The sequence below is a fragment of the Heterodontus francisci genome, chromosome 9 (genome assembly GCF_036365525.1).
Source record: "Heterodontus francisci isolate sHetFra1 chromosome 9, sHetFra1.hap1, whole genome shotgun sequence".
Taxonomy (NCBI): domain Eukaryota; kingdom Metazoa; phylum Chordata; class Chondrichthyes; order Heterodontiformes; family Heterodontidae; genus Heterodontus; species Heterodontus francisci.
The window spans coordinates 114283829-114311770 of NC_090379.1; the positions used below are offsets into that span (position 1 = coordinate 114283829).

The following is a 27942-nucleotide window of genomic DNA, read 5'->3' on the forward strand; positions in this document are numbered from 1 at the left end:
TATTACTGAACAAACCAGCCTCACCCATTCCATGACTGTATCACGGAACAAACCATCCTCATCCATTCTGTGACTGTATTACTGAACAAACCACCCCTCACCCATTCTGTGACTGTATTACTGAACAAAACATCCTCACCCATTCTGTGACTGTATTACTGAACAAACCACCCTCACACATTCTTTGACTGTATTACTGAACAAACCACCCCTCATCCATTCTTTGGCTGTATTACTGAACAAACCATCCTCATCTATTCTGTGACTGTATTGCTGAACAAACCATCCTCAGCCATTCTGTGACTGTATTACTGAACAAAGCATCCTCATCCATTCTTGGACTGTGTTACTGAACAAACCATCCCCACCTGTTCTGTGACTGTCTTACTGAACAAACCACACCTCACCCATTCTGTGACTGTATTACTGAACAAACAACGCCTCACCTATTCTGTGACTTAACTACTGAACAAACCATCCTCACCCATTCTTTGACTGTGTTACTGAACAAACCACCCTCACCCATTATTTGACTGTATTACTGAACAAACCACCCTCAACCATTCTTTGACTGTCTTACTGAACAAACCACCCTTATCCATTCTTTGACTGTATTACTGAACAAACCATCCTCACCCATTCTGTGACAGTATTACTGAACAAACCACCCTCACCCATTCTGTGACTGTATTACTGAACAAACCACCCTCACCCATTCATTGACTGTATTACTGAACAAAACATCCTCACCCATTCTGTGACTGTATTCCTGAACAAACCACCCTCACCGATTCTGTGACTGTACTACTGAACAAACCATCCTCACCCATTCTTTGACTGTATTACTGAACAAACAACCCTCACCCATTCTTTGACTGTATTACTGAACAAACCACCCTCACCCATTCTTTGACTGTATTACTGAACAAACCATCCCTCACACATTCTTTGACTGTATTACTGAACATACCACCCCTCATCCATTCTTTGGCTATATTACTGAACAAACCATCCTCATCTATTCTGTGACTGTATTGCTGAACAAACCATCCTCACCCATTCTGTGACTGTATTACTGAACAAAGCATCCTCATCCATTCTTGGACTGTGTTACTGAACAAACCATCCTCACCTGTTCTGTGACTGTCTTACTGAACAAACCACACCTCACCCATTCTGTGACTGTATTACTGAACAAACAACCCCTCACCTATTCTGTGACTTAACTACTGAACAAACCATCCTCACCCATTCTTTGACTGTATTACTGAACAAACCATCCTCACCCATTCTTTGACGGTATTACTGAACAAACCACCCTCACCCATTCTTTGACTGTATTACTGAACAAACCACCCTCACCCATTCTTTGACTGTATTACTGAACAAACCACACCTCACCCATTCTGTGACTATTACTGAACAAACAACCCCTCACCTATTCTGTGACTGTACTACTGAACAAACCATCCTCACCCATTCTTTGACTGTATTACTGAACAAACCACCCTCACCCATTCTTTGACTGTATTACTGAACAAACCACCCTCACCCATTCTTTGACTGTATTACTGAACAAAGCATCCTCACCCATTCTGTGACTGTATTACTGAACAAACCAGCCTCACCCATTCCATGACTGTATCACGGAACAAACCATCCTCATCCATTCTGTGACTGTATTACTGAACAAACCACCCCTCACCCATTCTGTGACTGTATTACTGAACAAAACATCCTCACCCATTCTGTGACTGTATTACTGAACAAACCATCCCTCACCCATTCTGTGACTGTATTACTGAACAAACCACCCTCACACATTCTTTGACTGTATTACTGAACAAACCACCCCTCATCCATTCTTTGGCTGTATTACTGAACAAACCATCCTCATCTATTCTGTGACTGTATTGCTGAACAAACCATCCTCACTCATTCTGTGACTGTATTACTGAACAAAGCATCCTCATCCATTCTTGGACTGTGTTACTGAACAAACCATCCTCACCTGTTCTGTGACTGTCTTACTGAACAAACCACACCTCACCCATTCTGTGACTGTATTACTGAACAAACAAAGCCTCACCTATTCTGTGACTTAACTACTGAACAAACCATCCTCACCCATTCTTTGACTGTGTTACTGAACAAACCACCCTCACCCATTCTTTGACTGTATTACTGAACAAACCACCCTCAACCATTCTTTGACTGTAGTACTGAACAAACCACCCTTATCCATTCTTTGACTGTATTACTGAACAAACCATCCTCACCCATTCTGTGACAGTATTACTGAACAAACCACCCTCACCCATTCTGTGACTGTATTACTGAACAAACCACCCTCACCCATTCATTGACTGTATTACTGAACAAAACATCCTCACCCATTCTGTGACTGTATTACTGAACAAACTACCCCTCACACATTCTGTGACTGTATTACTGAACAAACCACACCTCACCCATTCTGTGACTATTACTGAACAAACAACCCCTCACCTATTCTGTGACTGTACTACTGAACAAACCATCCTCACCCATTCTTTGACTGTATTACTGAACAAACAACCCTCACCCATTCTTTGACTGTATTACTGAACAAACCACCCTCACCCATTCTTTGACTGTATTACTGAACAAACCATCCCTCACCCATTCTGTGACTGTATTACTGAACAAACCACCCTCACACATTCTTTGACTGTATTACTGAACATACCACACCTCATCCATTCTTTGGCTATATTACTGAACAAACCATCCTCATCTATTCTGTGACTGTATTGCTGAACAAACCATCCTCACCCATTCTGTGACTGTATTACTGAACAAAGCATCCTCATCCATTCTTGGACTGTGTTACTGAACAAACCATCCTCACCTGTTCTGTGACTGTCTTACTGAACAAACCACACCTCACCCATTCTGTGACTGTATTACTGAACAAACAACCCCTCACCTATTCTGTGACTTAACTACTGAACAAACCATCCTCACCCATTCTTTGACTGTATTACTGAACAAACCACCCTCAACCATTCTTTGACTGTATTACTGAACAAACCACCCTCATCCATTCTTTGACTGTATTACTGAACAAAGCATCCTCACCCATTCTGTGACAGTATTACTGAACAAACCACCCTCACCCATTCTGTGACTGTATTACTAAACAAACCACCCCTCACCCATTCTGTGACTGTATTACTAAACAAACCACCCCTCACCCATTCTGTGACTGTATTACTGAACAAACCACCCTCACCCATTCATTGACTGTATTACTGAACAAACCATCCTCACCCATTCTGTGACTGTATTACTGAACAAACTACCCCTCACCCATTCTGTGACTGCATTACTGAACAATCCACTCCTCACCAACTCTGTGGCTGTATTACTGAACAAACCACCCTCACCCATTCTTTGGCTGTATTACTGAACAAACCATCCTCACCCATTCTGTGACTGTATTACTGAACAAACCATCCCTCACCCATTCTGTGACTGTATTACTGAACAAACCACCCCTCACCCATTCTTTGGCTGTATTACTGAACAAACCATCCCTCACCCATTCTGTGACTGTATTACTGAACAAACCATCCTCACCCATTCTGTAACTGTATTACTGAACAAACCACCCCTCACCCATTCTGTTACTGTATTACTGAACAAAGCATCCGCACCCATTCTGTAACTGTATTACTGAACAAACCACCCCTCAACCATTCTGTTACTGTATTACTGAACAAAGCATCCTCACCCATTCTTTGACTGTATTACTGAACAAACCACCGTCACCCATTATTTGACTGTATTACTGAACAAACCACCCTCAACCAATCTTTGACTGTATTACTGAACAGACCACACCTCACCCATTCTGTGACTGTATTACTGAACAAACAACCCCTCACCTATTCTGTGACTGCACTACTGAACAAACCATCCGCACCCATTCTTTGACATGTATTACTGAACAAACCACACCTCACCCATTCTGTGACTGTATTACTGAACAAACAACCCGTCACCTATTCTGTGACTTTACTACTGAACAAACCATCCTCACCCATTCTTTGACTGTATTACTGAACAAACCTCCCTCACCCATTCTTTGACTGTATTACTGAACAAACCACCCTCAACCATTCTTTGACTGTATTACTGAACAAACCACACCTCACCCATTCTGTGACTGGATTACTGAACAAACAACCCTCACCCATTCTTTGACTGTATTACTGAACAAACCACCCTCACCCATTCTTGGACTGTATTACTGAACAATCCACCCTCACCCATTCTTTGACTGTATTGCTGAACAAACCACCCTCACCCATTCCTTGACTGTATTACTGAACAAAGCATCGTCACCCATTCTGTGACTGTATTACTGAACAAACCAGCCTCACCCATTCCATGACTGTATTGCGGAACAAACCATCCTCATCCATTCTGTGACTGTATTACTGAACAAACCACCCCTCACCCATTCTTTGACTGTTTTACTGAACAAACCATGTTCACCCATTCTTTGACTGTATTTCTGAACAAACCATCCTCACCCATTCTGTGACTGTATTACTGAACAAGCCATCCCTCACCCATTCTGTGACTGTATTACTGAACAAACCACCCTCACACATTCTTTGACTGTATTACTGAACAAACCACCCCTCACCCATTCTTTGGCTGCATTACTGAACAAACCATCCTCATCCATTCTGTGACTGTACTACTGAACAAACCATCCTCACCCATTTTTTGACTGTATTACTGAACAAACCAACCTCACCCATTCTTTGACTGTATTACTGAACAAACCACCCTCACCCATTCTTTGACTGTATTACTGAACAAAGCATCCTCACCCATTCTGTGACTGTATTACTGAACAAACCAGCCTCACCCATTCCATGACTGTATTACGGAACAAACCATCCTCATCCATTCTGTGACTGTATTACAGAACAAACCACCCCCCACCCATTCTTTGACTGTATTACTGAACAAAGCATCCTCACCCATTCTGTGACTGTATTACTGAACAAACCAGCCTCACCCATTCCATGACTGTATTACGGAACAAACCATCCTCATCCATTCTGTGACTGTATTACTGAACAAACCACCCCCCACCCATTCTTTGACTGTATTACTGAACAAACCATCCTCACCCATTCTTTGACTATATTTCTGAACAAACCATCCTCACCCATTCTGTGACTGTATTACTGAACAAACCATCCCTCACCCATTCTGTGACTGTATTACTGAACAAACCACCCTCACACATTCTTTGAGTGTATTACTGAACAAACCACCCCTCATCCATTCTGTGACTGTATTACTGAACAAAGCATCCTCATCCATTCTTGGACTGTGTTACTGAACAAACCATCCTCACCTGTTCTGTGACTGTCTTACTGAACAAACCACACCTCACCCATTCTGTGACTGTATTACTGACCAAACAACCCCTCACCTATTCTGTGACTGTATTACTAAACAAACCACCCCTCACCCATTCTGTGACTGTATTACTGAACAAAGCATCCTCACCCATTCTGTGACTTTACGACTGAACAAACCACCCTCACCCATTCCTTGACTGTATTACTGAACAAAGCATCGTCACCCATTCTGTGACTGTATTACTGAACAAACCAGCCTCACCCATTCCATGACTGTATTGCGGAACAAACCATCCTCATCCATTCTGTGACTGTATTACTGAACAAACCACCCCTCACCCATTCTTTGACTGTTTTACTGAACAAACCATGTTCACCCATTCTTTGACTGTATTTCTGAACAAACCATCCTCACCCATTCTGTGACTGTATTACTGAACAAGCCATCCCTCACCCATTCTGTGACTGTATTACTGAACAAACCACCCTCACACATTCTTTGACTGTATTACTGAACAAACCACCCCTCACCCATTCTTTGGCTGCATTACTGAACAAACCATCCTCATCCATTCTGTGACTGTACTACTGAACAAACCATCCTCACCCATTTTTTGACTGTATTACTGAACAAACCAACCTCACCCATTCTTTGACTGTATTACTGAACAAACCACCCTCACCCATTCTTTGACTGTATTACTGAACAAAGCATCCTCACCCATTCTGTGACTGTATTACTGAACAAACCAGCCTCACCCATTCCATGACTGTATTACGGAACAAACCATCCTCATCCATTCTGTGACTGTATTACTGAACAAACCACCCCCCACCCATTCTTTGACTGTATTACTGAACAAACCATCCTCACCCATTCTTTGACCAGATTTCTGAACAAACCATCCTCACCCATTCTGTGACTGTATTACTGAACAAACCATCCCTCACCCATTCTGTGACTGTATTACTGAACAAACCACCCTCACACATTCTTTGAGTGTATTACTGAACATACCACCCCTCATCCATTCTTTGGCTATATTACTGAACAAACCATCCTCATCTATTCTGTGACTGTATTGCTGAACAAACCATCCTCACCCATTCTTTGACTGTATTACTGAACAAACAACCCTCACCCATTCTTTGACTGTATTACTGAACAAACCACCCTCACCCATTCTTTGACTGTATTACTGAACAAACCATCCCTCACACATTCTTTGACTGTATTACTGAACAAACCACCCCTCACCCATTCTTTGGCTGCATTACTGAACAAACCATCCTCATCCATTCTGTGACTGTACTACTGAACAAACCATCCTCACCCATTTTTTGACTGTATTACTGAACAAACCAACCTCACCCATTCTTTGACTGTATTACTGAACAAACCACCCTCACCCATTCTTTGACTGTATTACTGAACAAAGCATCCTCACCCATTCTGTGACTGTATTACTGAACAAACCAGCCTCACCCATTCCATGACTGTATTACGGAACAAACCATCCTCATCCATTCTGTGACTGTATTACTGAACAAACCACCCCCCACCCATTCTTTGACTGTATTACTGAACAAACCATCCTCACCCATTCTTTGACCAGATTTCTGAACAAACCATCCTCACCCATTCTGTGACTGTATTACTGAACAAACCATCCCTCACCCATTCTGTGACTGTATTACTGAACAAACCACCCTCACACATTCTTTGAGTGTATTACTGAACATACCACCCCTCATCCATTCTTTGGCTATATTACTGAACAAACCATCCTCATCTATTCTGTGACTGTATTGCTGAACAAACCATCCTCACCCATTCTTTGACTGTATTACTGAACAAACAACCCTCACCCATTCTTTGACTGTATTACTGAACAAACCACCCTCACCCATTCTTTGACTGTATTACTGAACAAACCATCCCTCACACATTCTTTGACTGTATTACTGAACATACCACCCCTCATCCATTCTTTGGCTATATTACTGAACAAACCATCCTCATCTATTCTGTGACTGTATTGCTGAACAAACCATCCTCACCCATTCTGTGACTGTATTACTGAACAAAGCATCCTCATCCATTCTTGGACTGTGTTACTGAACAAACCATCCTCACCTGTTCTGTGACTGTCTTACTGAACAAACCACACCTCACCCATTCTGTGACTGTATTACTGAACAAACAACCCCTCACCTATTCTGTGACTTAACTACTGAACAAACCATCCTCACCCATTCTTTGACTGTATTACTGAACAAACCATCCTCACCCATTCTTTGACGGTATTACTGAACAAACCACCCTCACCCATTCTTTGACTGTATTACTGAACAAACCACCCTCACCCATTCTTTGACTGTATTACTGAACAAACCACACCTCACCCATTCTGTGACTATTACTGAACAAACAACCCCTCACCTATTCTGTGACTGTACTACTGAACAAACCATCCTCACCCATTCTTTGACTGTATTACTGAACAAACCACCCTCACCCATTCTTTGACTGTATTACTGAACAAACCACCCTCACCCATTCTTTGACTGTATTACTGAACAAAGCATCCTCACCCATTCTGTGACTGTATTACTGAACAAACCAGCCTCACCCATTCCATGACTGTATCACGGAACAAACCATCCTCATCCATTCTGTGACTGTATTACTGAACAAACCACCCCTCACCCATTCTGTGACTGTATTACTGAACAAAACATCCTCACCCATTCTGTGACTGTATTACTGAACAAACCATCCCTCACCCATTCTGTGACTGTATTACTGAACAAACCACCCTCACACATTCTTTGACTGTATTACTGAACAAACCACCCCTCATCCATTCTTTGGCTGTATTACTGAACAAACCATCCTCATCTATTCTATGACTGTATTGCTGAACAAACCATCCTCACTCATTCTGTGACTGTATTACTGAACAAAGCATCCTCATCCATTCTTGGACTGTGTTACTGAACAAACCATCCTCACCTGTTCTGTGACTGTCTTACTGAACAAACCACACCTCACCCATTCTGTGACTGTATTACTGAACAAACAAAGCCTCACCTATTCTGTGACTTAACTACTGAACAAACCATCCTCACCCATTCTTTGACTGTGTTACTGAACAAACCACCCTCACCCATTCTTTGACTGTATTACTGAACAAACCACCCTCAACCATTCTTTGACTGTAGTACTGAACAAACCACCCTTATCCATTCTTTGACTGTATTACTGAACAAACCATCCTCACCCATTCTGTGACAGTATTACTGAACAAACCACCCTCACCCATTCTGTGACTGTATTACTGAACAAACCACCCTCACCCATTCATTGACTGTATTACTGAACAAAACATCCTCACCCATTCTGTGACTGTATTACTGAACAAACTACCCCTCACACATTCTGTGACTGTATTACTGAACAAACCACACCTCACCCATTCTGTGACTATTACTGAACAAACAACCCCTCACCTATTCTGTGACTGTACTACTGAACAAACCATCCTCACCCATTCTTTGACTGTATTACTGAACAAACAACCCTCACCCATTCTTTGACTGTATTACTGAACAAACCACCCTCACCCATTCTTTGACTGTATTACTGAACAAACCATCCCTCACCCATTCTGTGACTGTATTACTGAACAAACCACCCTCACACATTCTTTGACTGTATTACTGAACATACCACACCTCATCCATTCTTTGGCTATATTACTGAACAAACCATCCTCATCTATTCTGTGACTGTATTGCTGAACAAACCATCCTCACCCATTCTGTGACTGTATTACTGAACAAAGCATCCTCATCCATTCTTGGACTGTGTTACTGAACAAACCATCCTCACCTGTTCTGTGACTGTCTTACTGAACAAACCACACCTCACCCATTCTGTGACTGTATTACTGAACAAACAACCCCTCACCTATTCTGTGACTTAACTACTGAACAAACCATCCTCACCCATTCTTTGACTGTATTACTGAACAAACCACCCTCAACCATTCTTTGACTGTATTACTGAACAAACCACCCTCATCCATTCTTTGACTGTATTACTGAACAAAGCATCCTCACCCATTCTGTGACAGTATTACTGAACAAACCACCCTCACCCATTCTGTGACTGTATTACTAAACAAACCACCCCTCACCCATTCTGTGACTGTATTACTAAACAAACCACCCCTCACCCATTCTGTGACTGTATTACTGAACAAACCACCCTCACCCATTCATTGACTGTATTACTGAACAAACCATCCTCACCCATTCTGTGACTGTATTACTGAACAAACTACCCCTCACCCATTCTGTGACTGCATTACTGAACAATCCACTCCTCACCAACTCTGTGGCTGTATTACTGAACAAACCACCCTCACCCATTCTTTGGCTGTATTACTGAACAAACCATCCTCACCCATTCTGTGACTGTATTACTGAACAAACCATCCCTCACCCATTCTGTGACTGTATTACTGAACAAACCACCCCTCACCCATTCTTTGGCTGTATTACTGAACAAACCATCCCTCACCCATTCTGTGACTGTATTACTGAACAAACCATCCTCACCCATTCTGTAACTGTATTACTGAACAAACCACCCCTCACCCATTCTGTTACTGTATTACTGAACAAAGCATCCGCACCCATTCTGTAACTGTATTACTGAACAAACCACCCCTCAACCATTCTGTTACTGTATTACTGAACAAAGCATCCTCACCCATTCTTTGACTGTATTACTGAACAAACCACCGTCACCCATTATTTGACTGTATTACTGAACAAACCACCCTCAACCAATCTTTGACTGTATTACTGAACAGACCACACCTCACCCATTCTGTGACTGTATTACTGAACAAACAACCCCTCACCTATTCTGTGACTGCACTACTGAACAAACCATCCGCACCCATTCTTTGACATGTATTACTGAACAAACCACACCTCACCCATTCTGTGACTGTATTACTGAACAAACAACCCGTCACCTATTCTGTGACTTTACTACTGAACAAACCATCCTCACCCATTCTTTGACTGTATTACTGAACAAACCTCCCTCACCCATTCTTTGACTGTATTACTGAACAAACCACCCTCAACCATTCTTTGACTGTATTACTGAACAAACCACACCTCACCCATTCTGTGACTGGATTACTGAACAAACAACCCTCACCCATTCTTTGACTGTATTACTGAACAAACCACCCTCACCCATTCTTGGACTGTATTACTGAACAATCCACCCTCACCCATTCTTTGACTGTATTGCTGAACAAACCACCCTCACCCATTCCTTGACTGTATTACTGAACAAAGCATCGTCACCCATTCTGTGACTGTATTACTGAACAAACCAGCCTCACCCATTCCATGACTGTATTGCGGAACAAACCATCCTCATCCATTCTGTGACTGTATTACTGAACAAACCACCCCTCACCCATTCTTTGACTGTTTTACTGAACAAACCATGTTCACCCATTCTTTGACTGTATTTCTGAACAAACCATCCTCACCCATTCTGTGACTGTATTACTGAACAAGCCATCCCTCACCCATTCTGTGACTGTATTACTGAACAAACCACCCTCACACATTCTTTGACTGTATTACTGAACAAACCACCCCTCACCCATTCTTTGGCTGCATTACTGAACAAACCATCCTCATCCATTCTGTGACTGTACTACTGAACAAACCATCCTCACCCATTTTTTGACTGTATTACTGAACAAACCAACCTCACCCATTCTTTGACTGTATTACTGAACAAACCACCCTCACCCATTCTTTGACTGTATTACTGAACAAAGCATCCTCACCCATTCTGTGACTGTATTACTGAACAAACCAGCCTCACCCATTCCATGACTGTATTACGGAACAAACCATCCTCATCCATTCTGTGACTGTATTACTGAACAAACCACCCCCCACCCATTCTTTGACTGTATTACTGAACAAAGCATCCTCACCCATTCTGTGACTGTATTACTGAACAAACCAGCCTCACCCATTCCATGACTGTATTACGGAACAAACCATCCTCATCCATTCTGTGACTGTATTACTGAACAAACCACCCCCCACCCATTCTTTGACTGTATTACTGAACAAACCATCCTCACCCATTCTTTGACTATATTTCTGAACAAACCATCCTCACCCATTCTGTGACTGTATTACTGAACAAACCATCCCTCACCCATTCTGTGACTGTATTACTGAACAAACCACCCTCACACATTCTTTGAGTGTATTACTGAACAAACCACCCCTCATCCATTCTGTGACTGTATTACTGAACAAAGCATCCTCATCCATTCTTGGACTGTGTTACTGAACAAACCATCCTCACCTGTTCTGTGACTGTCTTACTGAACAAACCACACCTCACCCATTCTGTGACTGTATTACTGAACAAACAACCCCTCACCTATTCTGTGACTGTATTACTAAACAAACCACCCCTCACCCATTCTGTGACTGTATTACTGAACAAAGCATCCTCACCCATTCTGTGACTTTACGACTGAACAAACCACCCTCACCCATTCCTTGACTGTATTACTGAACAAAGCATCGTCACCCATTCTGTGACTGTATTACTGAACAAACCAGCCTCACCCATTCCATGACTGTATTGCGGAACAAACCATCCTCATCCATTCTGTGACTGTATTACTGAACAAACCACCCCTCACCCATTCTTTGACTGTTTTACTGAACAAACCATGTTCACCCATTCTTTGACTGTATTTCTGAACAAACCATCCTCACCCATTCTGTGACTGTATTACTGAACAAGCCATCCCTCACCCATTCTGTGACTGTATTACTGAACAAAGCATCCTCACCCATTCTGTGACAGTATTACTGAACAAACCACCCTCACCCATTCTGTGACTGTATTACTAAACAAACCACCCCTCACCCATTCTGTGACTGTATTACTAAACAAACCACCCCTCACCCATTCTGTGACTGTATTACTGAACAAACCACCCTCACCCATTCATTGACTGTATTACTGAACAAACCATCCTCACCCATTCTGTGACTGTATTACTGAACAAACTACCCCTCACCCATTCTGTGACTGCATTACTGAACAATCCACTCCTCACCAACTCTGTGGCTGTATTACTGAACAAACCACCCTCACCCATTCTTTGGCTGTATTACTGAACAAACCATCCTCACCCATTCTGTGACTGTATTACTGAACAAACCATCCCTCACCCATTCTGTGACTGTATTACTGAACAAACCACCCCTCACCCATTCTTTGGCTGTATTACTGAACAAACCATCCCTCACCCATTCTGTGACTGTATTACTGAACAAACCATCCTCACCCATTCTGTAACTGTATTACTGAACAAACCACCCCTCACCCATTCTGTTACTGTATTACTGAACAAAGCATCCGCACCCATTCTGTAACTGTATTACTGAACAAACCACCCCTCAACCATTCTGTTAGTGTATTACTGAACAAAGCATCCTCACCCATTCTTTGACTGTATTACTGAACAAACCACCGTCACCCATTATTTGACTGTATTACTGAACAAACCACCCTCAACCAATCTTTGACTGTATTACTGAACAGACCACACCTCACCCATTCTGTGACTGTATTACTGAACAAACAACCCCTCACCTATTCTGTGACTGCACTACTGAACAAACCATCCGCACCCATTCTTTGACATGTATTACTGAACAAACCACACCTCACCCATTCTGTGACTGTATTACTGAACAAACAACCCGTCACCTATTCTGTGACTTTACTACTGAACAAACCATCCTCACCCATTCTTTGACTGTATTACTGAACAAACCTCCCTCACCCATTCTTTGACTGTATTACTGAACAAACCACCCTCAACCATTCTTTGACTGTATTACTGAACAAACCACACCTCACCCATTCTGTGACTGGATTACTGAACAAACAACCCTCACCCATTCTTTGACTGTATTACTGAACAAACCACCCTCACCCATTCTTGGACTGTATTACTGAACAATCCACCCTCACCCATTCTTTGACTGTATTGCTGAACAAACCACCCTCACCCATTCCTTGACTGTATTACTGAACAAAGCATCGTCACCCATTCTGTGACTGTATTACTGAACAAACCAGCCTCACCCATTCCATGACTGTATTGCGGAACAAACCATCCTCATCCATTCTGTGACTGTATTACTGAACAAACCACCCCTCACCCATTCTTTGACTGTTTTACTGAACAAACCATGTTCACCCATTCTTTGACTGTATTTCTGAACAAACCATCCTCACCCATTCTGTGACTGTATTACTGAACAAGCCATCCCTCACCCATTCTGTGACTGTATTACTGAACAAACCACCCTCACACATTCTTTGACTGTATTACTGAACAAACCACCCCTCACCCATTCTTTGGCTGCATTACTGAACAAACCATCCTCATCCATTCTGTGACTGTACTACTGAACAAACCATCCTCACCCATTTTTTGACTGTATTACTGAACAAACCAACCTCACCCATTCTTTGACTGTATTACTGAACAAACCACCCTCACCCATTCTTTGACTGTATTACTGAACAAAGCATCCTCACCCATTCTGTGACTGTATTACTGAACAAACCAGCCTCACCCATTCCATGACTGTATTACGGAACAAACCATCCTCATCCATTCTGTGACTGTATTACTGAACAAACCACCCCCCACCCATTCTTTGACTGTATTACTGAACAAAGCATCCTCACCCATTCTGTGACTGTATTACTGAACAAACCAGCCTCACCCATTCCATGACTGTATTACGGAACAAACCATCCTCATCCATTCTGTGACTGTATTACTGAACAAACCACCCCCCACCCATTCTTTGACTGTATTACTGAACAAACCATCCTCACCCATTCTTTGACTATATTTCTGAACAAACCATCCTCACCCATTCTGTGACTGTATTACTGAACAAACCATCCCTCACCCATTCTGTGACTGTATTACTGAACAAACCACCCTCACACATTCTTTGAGTGTATTACTGAACAAACCACCCCTCATCCATTCTGTGACTGTATTACTGAACAAAGCATCCTCATCCATTCTTGGACTGTGTTACTGAACAAACCATCCTCACCTGTTCTGTGACTGTCTTACTGAACAAACCACACCTCACCCATTCTGTGACTGTATTACTGAACAAACAACCCCTCACCTATTCTGTGACTGTATTACTAAACAAACCACCCCTCACCCATTCTGTGACTGTATTACTGAACAAAGCATCCTCACCCATTCTGTGACTTTACGACTGAACAAACCACCCTCACCCATTCCTTGACTGTATTACTGAACAAAGCATCGTCACCCATTCTGTGACTGTATTACTGAACAAACCAGCCTCACCCATTCCATGACTGTATTGCGGAACAAACCATCCTCATCCATTCTGTGACTGTATTACTGAACAAACCACCCCTCACCCATTCTTTGACTGTTTTACTGAACAAACCATGTTCACCCATTCTTTGACTGTATTTCTGAACAAACCATCCTCACCCATTCTGTGACTGTATTACTGAACAAGCCATCCCTCACCCATTCTGTGACTGTATTACTGAACAAACCACCCTCACACATTCTTTGACTGTATTACTGAACAAACCACCCCTCACCCATTCTTTGGCTGCATTACTGAACAAACCATCCTCATCCATTCTGTGACTGTACTACTGAACAAACCATCCTCACCCATTTTTTGACTGTATTACTGAACAAACCAACCTCACCCATTCTTTGACTGTATTACTGAACAAACCACCCTCACCCATTCTTTGACTGTATTACTGAACAAAGCATCCTCACCCATTCTGTGACTGTATTACTGAACAAACCAGCCTCACCCATTCCATGACTGTATTACGGAACAAACCATCCTCATCCATTCTGTGACTGTATTACTGAACAAACCACCCCCCACCCATTCTTTGACTGTATTACTGAACAAACCATCCTCACCCATTCTTTGACTATATTTCTGAACAAACCATCCTCACCCATTCTGTGACTGTATTACTGAACAAACCACACCTCACCCATTCTGTGACTGTATTACTGAACAAACCACCCTCACACATTCTTTGAGTGTATTACTGAACAAACCACCCCTCATCCATTCTGTGACTGTATTACTGAACAAAGCATCCTCATCCATTCTTGGACTGTGTTACTGAACAAACCATCCTCACCTGTTCTGTGACTGTCTTACTGAACAAACCACACCTCACCCATTCTGTGACTGTATTACTGAACAAACAACCCCTCACCTATTCTGTGACTGTATTACTAAACAAACCACCCCTCACCCATTCTGTGACTGTATTACTGAACAAAGCATCCTCACCCATTCTGTGACTTTACGACTGAACAAACCATCCTCACCCATTCTTTGACTGTATTACTGAACAAACCACCCTCACCCATTCTTTGACTGTATTACTGAACAAACCACCCTCAACCATTCTTTGACTGTATTACTGAACAAACCACCCTCATCCATTCTTTTACTGTATGACTGAACATAGCATCCTCACCCATTCTGTGACAGTATTACTGAACAAACCACCCTCACCCATTCTGTGACTGTATTACTAAACAAACCACCCCTCACCCATTCTGTGACTGTATTACTGAACAAACCACCCTCACCCATTCATTGACTGTATTACTGAACAAACCATCCTCACCCATTCTGTGACTGTATTCCTGAACAAACTACCCCTCACCCATTCTGTGACTGTATTACTGAACAATCCACTGCTCACCAACTCTGTGGCTGTATTACTGAACAAACCACCCTCACCCATTCTTTGGCTGTATTACTGAACAAACCATCCTCACCCATTCTGTGACTGTATTACTGAACAAACTATCCCTCACCCATTCTGTGACTGTATTACTGAACAAACCACCCCTCACCCATTCTTTGGCTGTATTACTGAACAAACCATCCTCACCTGTTCTGTGACTGTATTGCGGAACAAACCATCCTCACCCATTCTGTGACTGTATTACTGAACAAACCACCCCTCACCCATTCTTTGGCTGTATTACTGAACAAACCATCCCTCACCCATTCTGTGACTGTATTACTGAACAAACCATCCTCACCCATTCTGTAACTGTATTACTGAACAAACCACCCCTCACCCATTCTGTTACTGTATTACTGAACAAAGCATCCTCACCCATTCTGTAACTGTATTACTGAACAAACCACCCCTCACCCATTCTGTTACTGTATTACTGAACAAAGCATCCTCACCCATTCTTTGACTGTATTACTGAACAAACCACCGTCACCCATTCTTTGACTGTATTACTGAACAAACCACCCTCAACCAATCTTTGACTGTATTACTGAACAGACCACACCTCACCCATTCTGTGACTGTATTACTGAACAAACAACCCCTCACCTATTCTGTGACTGCACTACTGAACAAACCATCCGCACCCATTCTTTGACTGTGTTACTGAACAAACCACACCTCACCCATTCTGTGACTGTATTACTGAACAAACAACCCGTCACCTATTCTGTGACTTTACTAGTGAACAAACCATCCTCACCCATTCTTTGACTGTATTACTGAACAAACCACCCTCACCCATTCTTTGACTGTATTACTGAACAAACCACCCTCAACCATTCTTTGACTGTATTACTGAACAAACCACACCTCACCCATTCTGTGACTGGATTACTGAACAAACAACCCTCACCCATTCTTTGACTGTATTACTGAACAAACCACCCTCACCCATTCTTGGACTGTATTACTGAACAATCCACCCTCACCCATTCTTTGACTGTATTACTGAACAAACCACCCTCACCCATTCCTTGACTGTATTACTGAACAAAGCATCATCACCCATTCTGTGACTGTATTACTGAACAAACCACCCCTCAACCATTCTTTGGCTGCATTACTGAACAAACCATCCTCATCCATTCTGTTACTTTATTGCTGAACAAACCACCCCTCACCCATTCTGTGACTGTATTACTGAACAAACCACCCTCACCCATTCATTGACTGTATTACTGAACAAGCCATCCTCACCCATTCTGTGACTGTATTACTGAACAAACTACCCCTCACCCATTCTGTGACTGTATTACTGAACAATCCACTGCTCACCAACCCTGTGGCTGTATTACTGAACAAACCACCCTCACCCATTCTTTGGCTGTATTACTGAACAAACAATCCTCACCCATTCTGTGACTGTATTACTGAACAAACCATCCCTCACCCATTCTGTGACTGTATTACTGAACAAACCACCCCTCACCCATTCTTTGGCTGTATTACTGAACAAACCATCCTCACCTGTTCTGTGACTGTATTGCTGAACAAACCATCCTCACCCATTCTGTGACTGTATTACTGAACAAAGCATCCTCATCCATTCTTGGACTGTATTACTGAACAATCCATCCTCACCTGTTCTGTGACTGTATTACTGAACAAACCACCCTCACCCATTCTTTGGCTGTATTACTGAACAAACCATCCTCACCCATTCTGTGACTGTATTACAGAACAAACCATCCCTCACCCATTCTGTGACTGTATTACTGAACAAACCATCCTCACCCATTCTGTAACTGTATTACTGAACAAACCACCCCTCACCCATTCTGTTACTGTATTACTGAACAAAGCATCCTCACCCATTCTTTGACTGTATTACTGAACAAACCACCGTCACCCATTCTTTGACTGTATTACTCAACAAACCACCCTCAACCAATCTTTGACTGTATTACTGAACAGACCACACCTCACCCATTCTGTGACTGTATTACTGAACAAACCACCCTCACCCATTCATTGACTGTATTACTGAACAAGCCATCCTCACCCATTCTGTGACTGTATTACTGAACAAACTACCCCTCACCCATTCTGTGACTGTATTACTGAACAATCCACTGCTCACCAACCCTGTGGCTGTATTACTGAACAAACCACCCTCACCCATTCTTTGGCTGTATTACTGAACAAACAATCCTCACCCATTCTGTGACTGTATTACTGAACAAACCATCCCTCACCCATTCTGTGACTGTATTACTGAACAAACCACCCTCACACATTCTTTGAGTGTATTACTGAACAAACCACCCCTCATCCATTCTGTGACTGTATTACTGAACAAAGCATCCTCATCCATTCTTGGACTGTGTTACTGAACAAACCATCCTCACCTGTTCTGTGACTGTCTTACTGAACAAACCACACCTCACCCATTCTGTGACTGTATTACTGAACAAACAACCCCTCACCTATTCTGTGACTGTATTACTAAACAAACCACCCCTCACCCATTCTGTGACTGTATTACTGAACAAAGCATCCTCACCCATTCTGTGACTTTACGACTGAACAAACCACCCTCACCCATTCCTTGACTGTATTACTGAACAAAGCATCGTCACCCATTCTGTGACTGTATTACTGAACAAACCAGCCTCACCCATTCCATGACTGTATTGCGGAACAAACCATCCTCATCCATTCTGTGACTGTATTACTGAACAAACCACCCCTCACCCATTCTTTGACTGTTTTACTGAACAAACCATGTTCACCCATTCTTTGACTGTATTTCTGAACAAACCATCCTCACCCATTCTGTGACTGTATTACTGAACAAGCCATCCCTCACCCATTCTGTGACTGTATTACTGAACAAACCACCCTCACACATTCTTTGACTGTATTACTGAACAAACCACCCCTCACCCATTCTTTGGCTGCATTACTGAACAAACCATCCTCATCCATTCTGTGACTGTACTACTGAACAAACCATCCTCACCCATTTTTTGACTGTATTACTGAACAAACCAACCTCACCCATTCTTTGACTGTATTACTGAACAAACCACCCTCACCCATTCTTTGACTGTATTACTGAACAAAGCATCCTCACCCATTCTGTGACTGTATTACTGAACAAACCAGCCTCACCCATTCCATGACTGTATTACGGAACAAACCATCCTCATCCATTCTGTGACTGTATTACTGAACAAACCACCCCCCACCCATTCTTTGACTGTATTACTGAACAAACCATCCTCACCCATTCTTTGACTATATTTCTGAACAAACCATCCTCACCCATTCTGTGACTGTATTACTGAACAAACCACACCTCACCCATTCTGTGACTGTATTACTGAACAAACCACCCTCACACATTCTTTGAGTGTATTACTGAACAAACCACCCCTCATCCATTCTGTGACTGTATTACTGAACAAAGCATCCTCATCCATTCTTGGACTGTGTTACTGAACAAACCATCCTCACCTGTTCTGTGACTGTCTTACTGAACAAACCACACCTCACCCATTCTGTGACTGTATTACTGAACAAACAACCCCTCACCTATTCTGTGACTGTATTACTAAACAAACCACCCCTCACCCATTCTGTGACTGTATTACTGAACAAAGCATCCTCACCCATTCTGTGACTTTACGACTGAACAAACCATCCTCACCCATTCTTTGACTGTATTACTGAACAAACCACCCTCACCCATTCTTTGACTGTATTACTGAACAAACCACCCTCAACCATTCTTTGACTGTATTACTGAACAAACCACCCTCATCCATTCTTTTACTGTATGACTGAACATAGCATCCTCACCCATTCTGTGACAGTATTACTGAACAAACCACCCTCACCCATTCTGTGACTGTATTACTAAACAAACCACCCCTCACCCATTCTGTGACTGTATTACTGAACAAACCACCCTCACCCATTCATTGACTGTATTACTGAACAAACCATCCTCACCCATTCTGTGACTGTATTCCTGAACAAACTACCCCTCACCCATTCTGTGACTGTATTACTGAACAATCCACTGCTCACCAACTCTGTGGCTGTATTACTGAACAAACCACCCTCACCCATTCTTTGGCTGTATTACTGAACAAACCATCCTCACCCATTCTGTGACTGTATTACTGAACAAACTATCCCTCACCCATTCTGTGACTGTATTACTGAACAAACCACCCCTCACCCATTCTTTGGCTGTATTACTGAACAAACCATCCTCACCTGTTCTGTGACTGTATTGCGGAACAAACCATCCTCACCCATTCTGTGACTGTATTACTGAACAAACCACCCCTCACCCATTCTTTGGCTGTATTACTGAACAAACCATCCCTCACCCATTCTGTGACTGTATTACTGAACAAACCATCCTCACCCATTCTGTAACTGTATTACTGAACAAACCACCCCTCACCCATTCTGTTACTGTATTACTGAACAAAGCATCCTCACCCATTCTGTAACTGTATTACTGAACAAACCACCCCTCACCCATTCTGTTACTGTATTACTGAACAAAGCATCCTCACCCATTCTTTGACTGTATTACTGAACAAACCACCGTCACCCATTCTTTGACTGTATTACTGAACAAACCACCCTCAACCAATCTTTGACTGTATTACTGAACAGACCACACCTCACCCATTCTGTGACTGTATTACTGAACAAACAACCCCTCACCTATTCTGTGACTGCACTACTGAACAAACCATCCGCACCCATTCTTTGACTGTGTTACTGAACAAACCACACCTCACCCATTCTGTGACTGTATTACTGAACAAACAACCCGTCACCTATTCTGTGACTTTACTAGTGAACAAACCATCCTCACCCATTCTTTGACTGTATTACTGAACAAACCACCCTCACCCATTCTTTGACTGTATTACTGAACAAACCACCCTCAACCATTCTTTGACTGTATTACTGAACAAACCACACCTCACCCATTCTGTGACTGGATTACTGAACAAACAACCCTCACCCATTCTTTGACTGTATTACTGAACAAACCACCCTCACCCATTCTTGGACTGTATTACTGAACAATCCACCCTCACCCATTCTTTGACTGTATTACTGAACAAACCACCCTCACCCATTCCTTGACTGTATTACTGAACAAAGCATCATCACCCATTCTGTGACTGTATTACTGAACAAACCACCCCTCAACCATTCTTTGGCTGCATTACTGAACAAACCATCCTCATCCATTCTGTTACTTTATTGCTGAACAAACCACCCCTCACCCATTCTGTGACTGTATTACTGAACAAACCACCCTCACCCATTCATTGACTGTATTACTGAACAAGCCATCCTCACCCATTCTGTGACTGTATTACTGAACAAACTACCCCTCACCCATTCTGTGACTGTATTACTGAACAATCCACTGCTCACCAACCCTGTGGCTGTATTACTGAACAAACCACCCTCACCCATTCTTTGGCTGTATTACTGAACAAACAATCCTCACCCATTCTGTGACTGTATTACTGAACAAACCATCCCTCACCCATTCTGTGACTGTATTACTGAACAAACCACCCCTCACCCATTCTTTGGCTGTATTACTGAACAAACCATCCTCACCTGTTCTGTGACTGTATTGCTGAACAAACCATCCTCACCCATTCTGTGACTGTATTACTGAACAAAGCATCCTCATCCATTCTTGGACTGTATTACTGAACAATCCATCCTCACCTGTTCTGTGACTGTATTACTGAACAAACCACCCTCACCCATTCTTTGGCTGTATTACTGAACAAACCATCCTCACCCATTCTGTGACTGTATTACAGAACAAACCATCCCTCACCCATTCTGTGACTGTATTACTGAACAAACCATCCTCACCCATTCTGTAACTGTATTACTGAACAAACCACCCCTCACCCATTCTGTTACTGTATTACTGAACAAAGCATCCTCACCCATTCTTTGACTGTATTACTGAACAAACCACCGTCACCCATTCTTTGACTGTATTACTCAACAAACCACCCTCAACCAATCTTTGACTGTATTACTGAACAGACCACACCTCACCCATTCTGTGACTGGATTACTGAACAAACAACCCCTCACCTATTCTGTGACTGTACTACTGAACAAACCATCCGCACCCATTCTTTGACTGTATTACTGAACAATCCACCCTCACCCATTCTTTAACTGTATTACTGAACAAACCACCCTCACCCATTCTGTGTCTGTATTACTGAACAAAGCATCCTCACCCATTCTGTGACTGTATTACTGAACAAACCACCCTCATCCATTCTTTGACTGTATTACTGAACAAACCACCCTCACCCATTCTTTGAGTGTATTACTGAACAAACCACCCCTCATCCATTCTGTGACTGTATTACTGAACAAAGCATCCTCATCCATTCTTGGACTGTGTTACTGAACAAACCATCCTCACCTGTTCTGTGACTGTCTTACTGAACAAACCACACCTCACCCATTCTGTGGCTGTATTACTGAACAAACAACCCCTCACCTATTCTGTGACTGTATTACTAAACAAACCACCCCTCACCCATTCTGTGACTGTATTACTGAACAAAGCATCCTCACCCATTCTGTGACTTTACGACTGAACAAACCATCCTCACCCATTCTTTGACTGTATTACTGAACAAACCACCCTCACCCATTCTTTGACTGTATTACTGAACAAACCACCCTCAACCATTCTTTGACTGTATTACTGAACAAACCACCCTCATCCATTCTTTTACTGTATGACTGAACATAGCATCCTCACCCATTCTGTGACAGTATTACTGAACAAACCACCCTCACCCATTCTGTGACTGTATTACTAAACAAACCACCCCTCACCCATTCTGTGACTGTATTACTGAACAAACCACCCTCACCCATTCATTGACTGTATTACTGAACAAACCATCCTCACCCATTCTGTGACTGTATTCCTGAACAAACTACCCCTCACCCATTCTGTGACTGTATTACTGAACAATCCACTGCTCACCAACTCTGTGGCTGTATTACTGAACAAACCACCCTCACCCATTCTTTGGCTGTATTACTGAACAAACCATCCTCACCCATTCTGTGACTGTATTACTGAACAAACCATCCCTCACCCATTCTGTGACTGTATTACTGAACAAACCACCCCTCACCCATTCTTTGGCTGTATTACTGAACAAACCATCCTCACCTGTTCTGTGACTGTATTGCGGAACAAACCATCCTCACCCATTCTGTGACTGTATTACTGAACAAACCACCCCTCACCCATTCTTTGGCTGTATTACTGAACAAACCATCCCTCACCCATTCTGTGACTGTATTACTGAACAAACCATCCTCACCCATTCTGTAACTGTATTACTGAACAAACCACCCCTCACCCATTCTGTTACTGTATTACTGAACAAAGCATCCTCACTCATTCTGTAACTGTATTACTGAACAAACCACCCCTCACCCATTCTGTTACTGTATTACTGAACAAAGCATCCTCACCCATTCTTTGACTGTATTACTGAACAAACCACCGTCACCCATTCTTTGACTGTATTACTGAACAAACCACCCTCAACCAATCTTTGACTGTATTACTGAACAGACCACACCTCACCCATTCTGTGACTGTATTACTGAACAAACAACCCCTCACCTATTCTGTGACTGCACTACTGAACAAACCATCCGCACCCATTCTTTGACTGTGTTACTGAACAAACCACACCTCACCCATTCTGTGACTGTATTACTGAACAAACAACCCGTCACCTATTCTGTGACTTTACTACTGAACAAACCATCCTCACCCATTCTTTGACTGTATTACTGAACAAACCACCCTCACCCATTCTTTGACTGTATTACTGAACAAACCACCCTCAACCATTCTTTGACTGTATTACTGAACAAACCACACCTCACCCATTCTGTGACTGGATTACTGAACAAACAACCCTCACCCATTCTTTGACTGTATTACTGAACAAACCACCCTCACCCATTCTTGGACTGTATTACTGAACAATCCACCCTCACCCATTCTTTGACTGTATTACTGAACAAACCACCCTCACCCATTCCTTGACTGTATTACTGAACAAAGCATCGTCACCCATTCTGTGACTGTATTACTGAACAAACCAGCCTCACCCATTCCATGACTGTATTGCGGAACAAACCATCCTCATCCATTCTGTGACTGTATTACTGAACAAACCACCCCTCACCCATTCTTGGACTGTATTACTGAACAAACCATGTTCACCCATTCTTTGACTGTATTTCTGAACAAACCATCCTCACCCATTCTGTGACTGTATTACTGAACAAACCATCCCTCACCCATTCTGTGACTGTATTACTGAACAAACCACCCTCACACATTCTTTGACTGTATTGCTGAACAAACCACCCCTCAACCATTCTTTAGCTGCATTACTGAACAAACCATCCTCATCCATTCTGTTACTTTATTGCTGAACAAACCACCCCTCACCCATTCTGTGACTGTATTACTGAACAAACCACCCTCACCCATTCATTGACTGTATTACTGAACAAGCCATCCTCACCCATTCTGTGACTGTATTACTGAACAAACTACCCCTCACCCATTCTGTGACTGTATTACTGAACAATCCACTGCTCACCAACCCTGTGGCTGTGTTACTGAACAAACCACCCTCACCCATTCTTTGGCTGTATTACTGAACAAACAATCCTCACCCATTCTGTGACTGTATTACTGAACAAACCATCCCTCACCCATTCTGTGACTGTATTACTGAACAAACCACCCCTCACCCATTCTTTGGCTGTATTACTGAACAAACCATCCTCACCTGTTCTGTGACTGTATTGCTGAACAAACCATCCTCACCCATTCTGTGACTGTATTACTGAACAAAGCATCCTCATCCATTCTTGGACTGTATTACTGAACAATCCATCCTCACCTGTTCTGTGACTGTATTACTGAACAAACCACCCTCACCCATTCTTTGGCTGTATTACTGAACAAACCATCCTCACCCATTCTGTGACTGTATTACAGAACAAACCATCCCTCACCCATTCTGTGACTGTATTACTGAACAAACCATCCTCACCCATTCTGTAACTGTATTACTGAACAAACCACCCCTCACCCATTCTGTTACTGTATTACTGAACAAAGCATCCTCACCCATTCTTTGACTGTATTACTGAACAAACCACCGTCACCCATTCTTTGACTGTATTACTCAACAAACCACCCTCAACCAATCTTTGACTGTATTACTGAACAGACCACACCTCACCCATTCTGTGACTGGATTACTGAACAAACAACCCCTCACCTATTCTGTGACTGTACTACTGAACAAACCATCCGTACCCATTCTTTGACTGTATTACTGAACAATCCACCCTCACCCATTCTTTAACTGTATTACTGAACAAACCACCCTCACCCATTCTGTGTCTGTATTACTGAACAAAGCATCCTCACCCATTCTGTGACTGTATTACTGAACAAACCACCCTCATCCATTCTTTGACTGTATTACTGAACAAACCACCCTCACCCATTCTTTGAGTGTATTACTGAACAAACCACCCCTCATCCATTCTGTGACTGTATTACTGAACAAAGCATCCTCATCCATTCTTGGACTGTGTTACTGAACAAACCATCCTCACCTGTTCTGTGACTGTCTTACTGAACAAACCACACCTCACCCATTCTGTGACTGTATTACTGAACAAACAACCCCTCACCTATTCTGTGACTGTATTACTAAACAAACCACCCCTCACCCATTCTGTGACTGTATTACTGAACAAGCATCCTCACCCATTCTGTGACTTTACGACTGAACAAACCATCCTCACCCATTCTTTGACTGTATTACTGAACAAACCACCCTCACCCATTCTTTGACTGTATTACTGAACAAACCACCCTCAACCATTCTTTGACTGTATTACTGAACAAACCACCCTCATCCATTCTTTTACTGTATGACTGAACATAGCATCCTCACCCATTCTGTGACAGTATTACTGAACAAACCACCCTCACCCATTCTGTGACTGTATTACTAAACAAACCACCCCTCACCCATTCTGTGACTGTATTACTGAACAAACCACCCTCACCCATTCATTGACTGTATTACTGAACAAACCATCCTCACCCATTCTGTGACTGTATTACTGAACAATCCACTGCTCACCAACTCTGTGGCTGTATTACTGAACAAACCACCCTCACCCATTCTTTGGCTGTATTACTGAACAAACCATCCTCACCCATTCTGTGACTGTATTACTGAACAAACCACCCCTCACCCATTCTGTTACTGTATTACTGAACAAAGCATCCTCACCCATTCTGTAACTGTATTACTGAACAAACCACCCCTCACCCATTCTGTTACTGTATTACTGAACAAAGCATCCTCACCCATTCTGTAACTGTATTACTGAACAAACCACCCCTCACCCATTCTGTTACTGTATTACTGAACAAAGCATCCTCACCCATTCTTTGACTGTATTACTGAACAAACCACCGTCACCCATTCTTTGACTGTATTACTGAACAAACCACCCTCAACCAATCTTTGACTGTATTACTGAACAGACCACACCTCACCCATTCTGTGACTGTATTACTGAACAAACAACCCCTCACCTATTCTGTGACTGCACTACTGAACAAACCATCCGCACCCATTCTTTGACTGTGTTACTGAACAAACCACACCTCACCCATTCTGTGACTGTATTACTGAACAAACAACCCGTCACCTATTCTGTGACTTTACTACTGAACAAACCATCCTCACCCATTCTTTGACTGTATTACTGAACAAACCACCCTCACCCATTCTTTGACTGTATTACTGAACAAACCACCCTCAACCATTCTTTGACTGTATTACTGAACAAACCACACCTCACCCATTCTGTGACTGGATTACTGAACAAACAACCCTCACCCATTCTTTGACTGTATTACTGAACAAACCACCCTCACCCATTCTTGGACTGTATTACTGAACAATCCACCCTCACCCATTCTTTGACTGTATTACTGAACAAACCACCCTCACCCATTCCTTGACTGTATTACTGAACAAAGCATCGTCACCCATTCTGTGACTGTATTACTGAACAAACCAGCCTCACCCATTCCATGACTGTATTGCGGAACAAACCATCCTCATCCATTCTGTGACTGTATTACTGAACAAACCACCCCTCACCCATTCTTGGACTGTATTACTGAACAAACCATGTTCACCCATTCTTTGACTGTATTTCTGAACAAACCATCCTCACCCATTCTGTGACTGTATTACTGAACAAACCATCCCTCACCCATTCTGTGACTGTATTACTGAACAAACCACCCTCACACATTCTTTGACTGTATTGCTGAACAAACCACCCCTCAACCATTCTTTGGCTGCA

The 27942-nt window shown here is 42.5% G+C and overlaps 1 protein-coding gene across 1 annotated transcript in view; it reads left to right on the forward strand.

Annotated features, from left to right (window-relative positions):
- The window catches only part of heatr4 (HEAT repeat containing 4), a 218662-nt gene that overhangs the window by 15878 nt on the left and 174842 nt on the right, over positions 1–27942 (forward strand). The window lies entirely within an intron of this gene.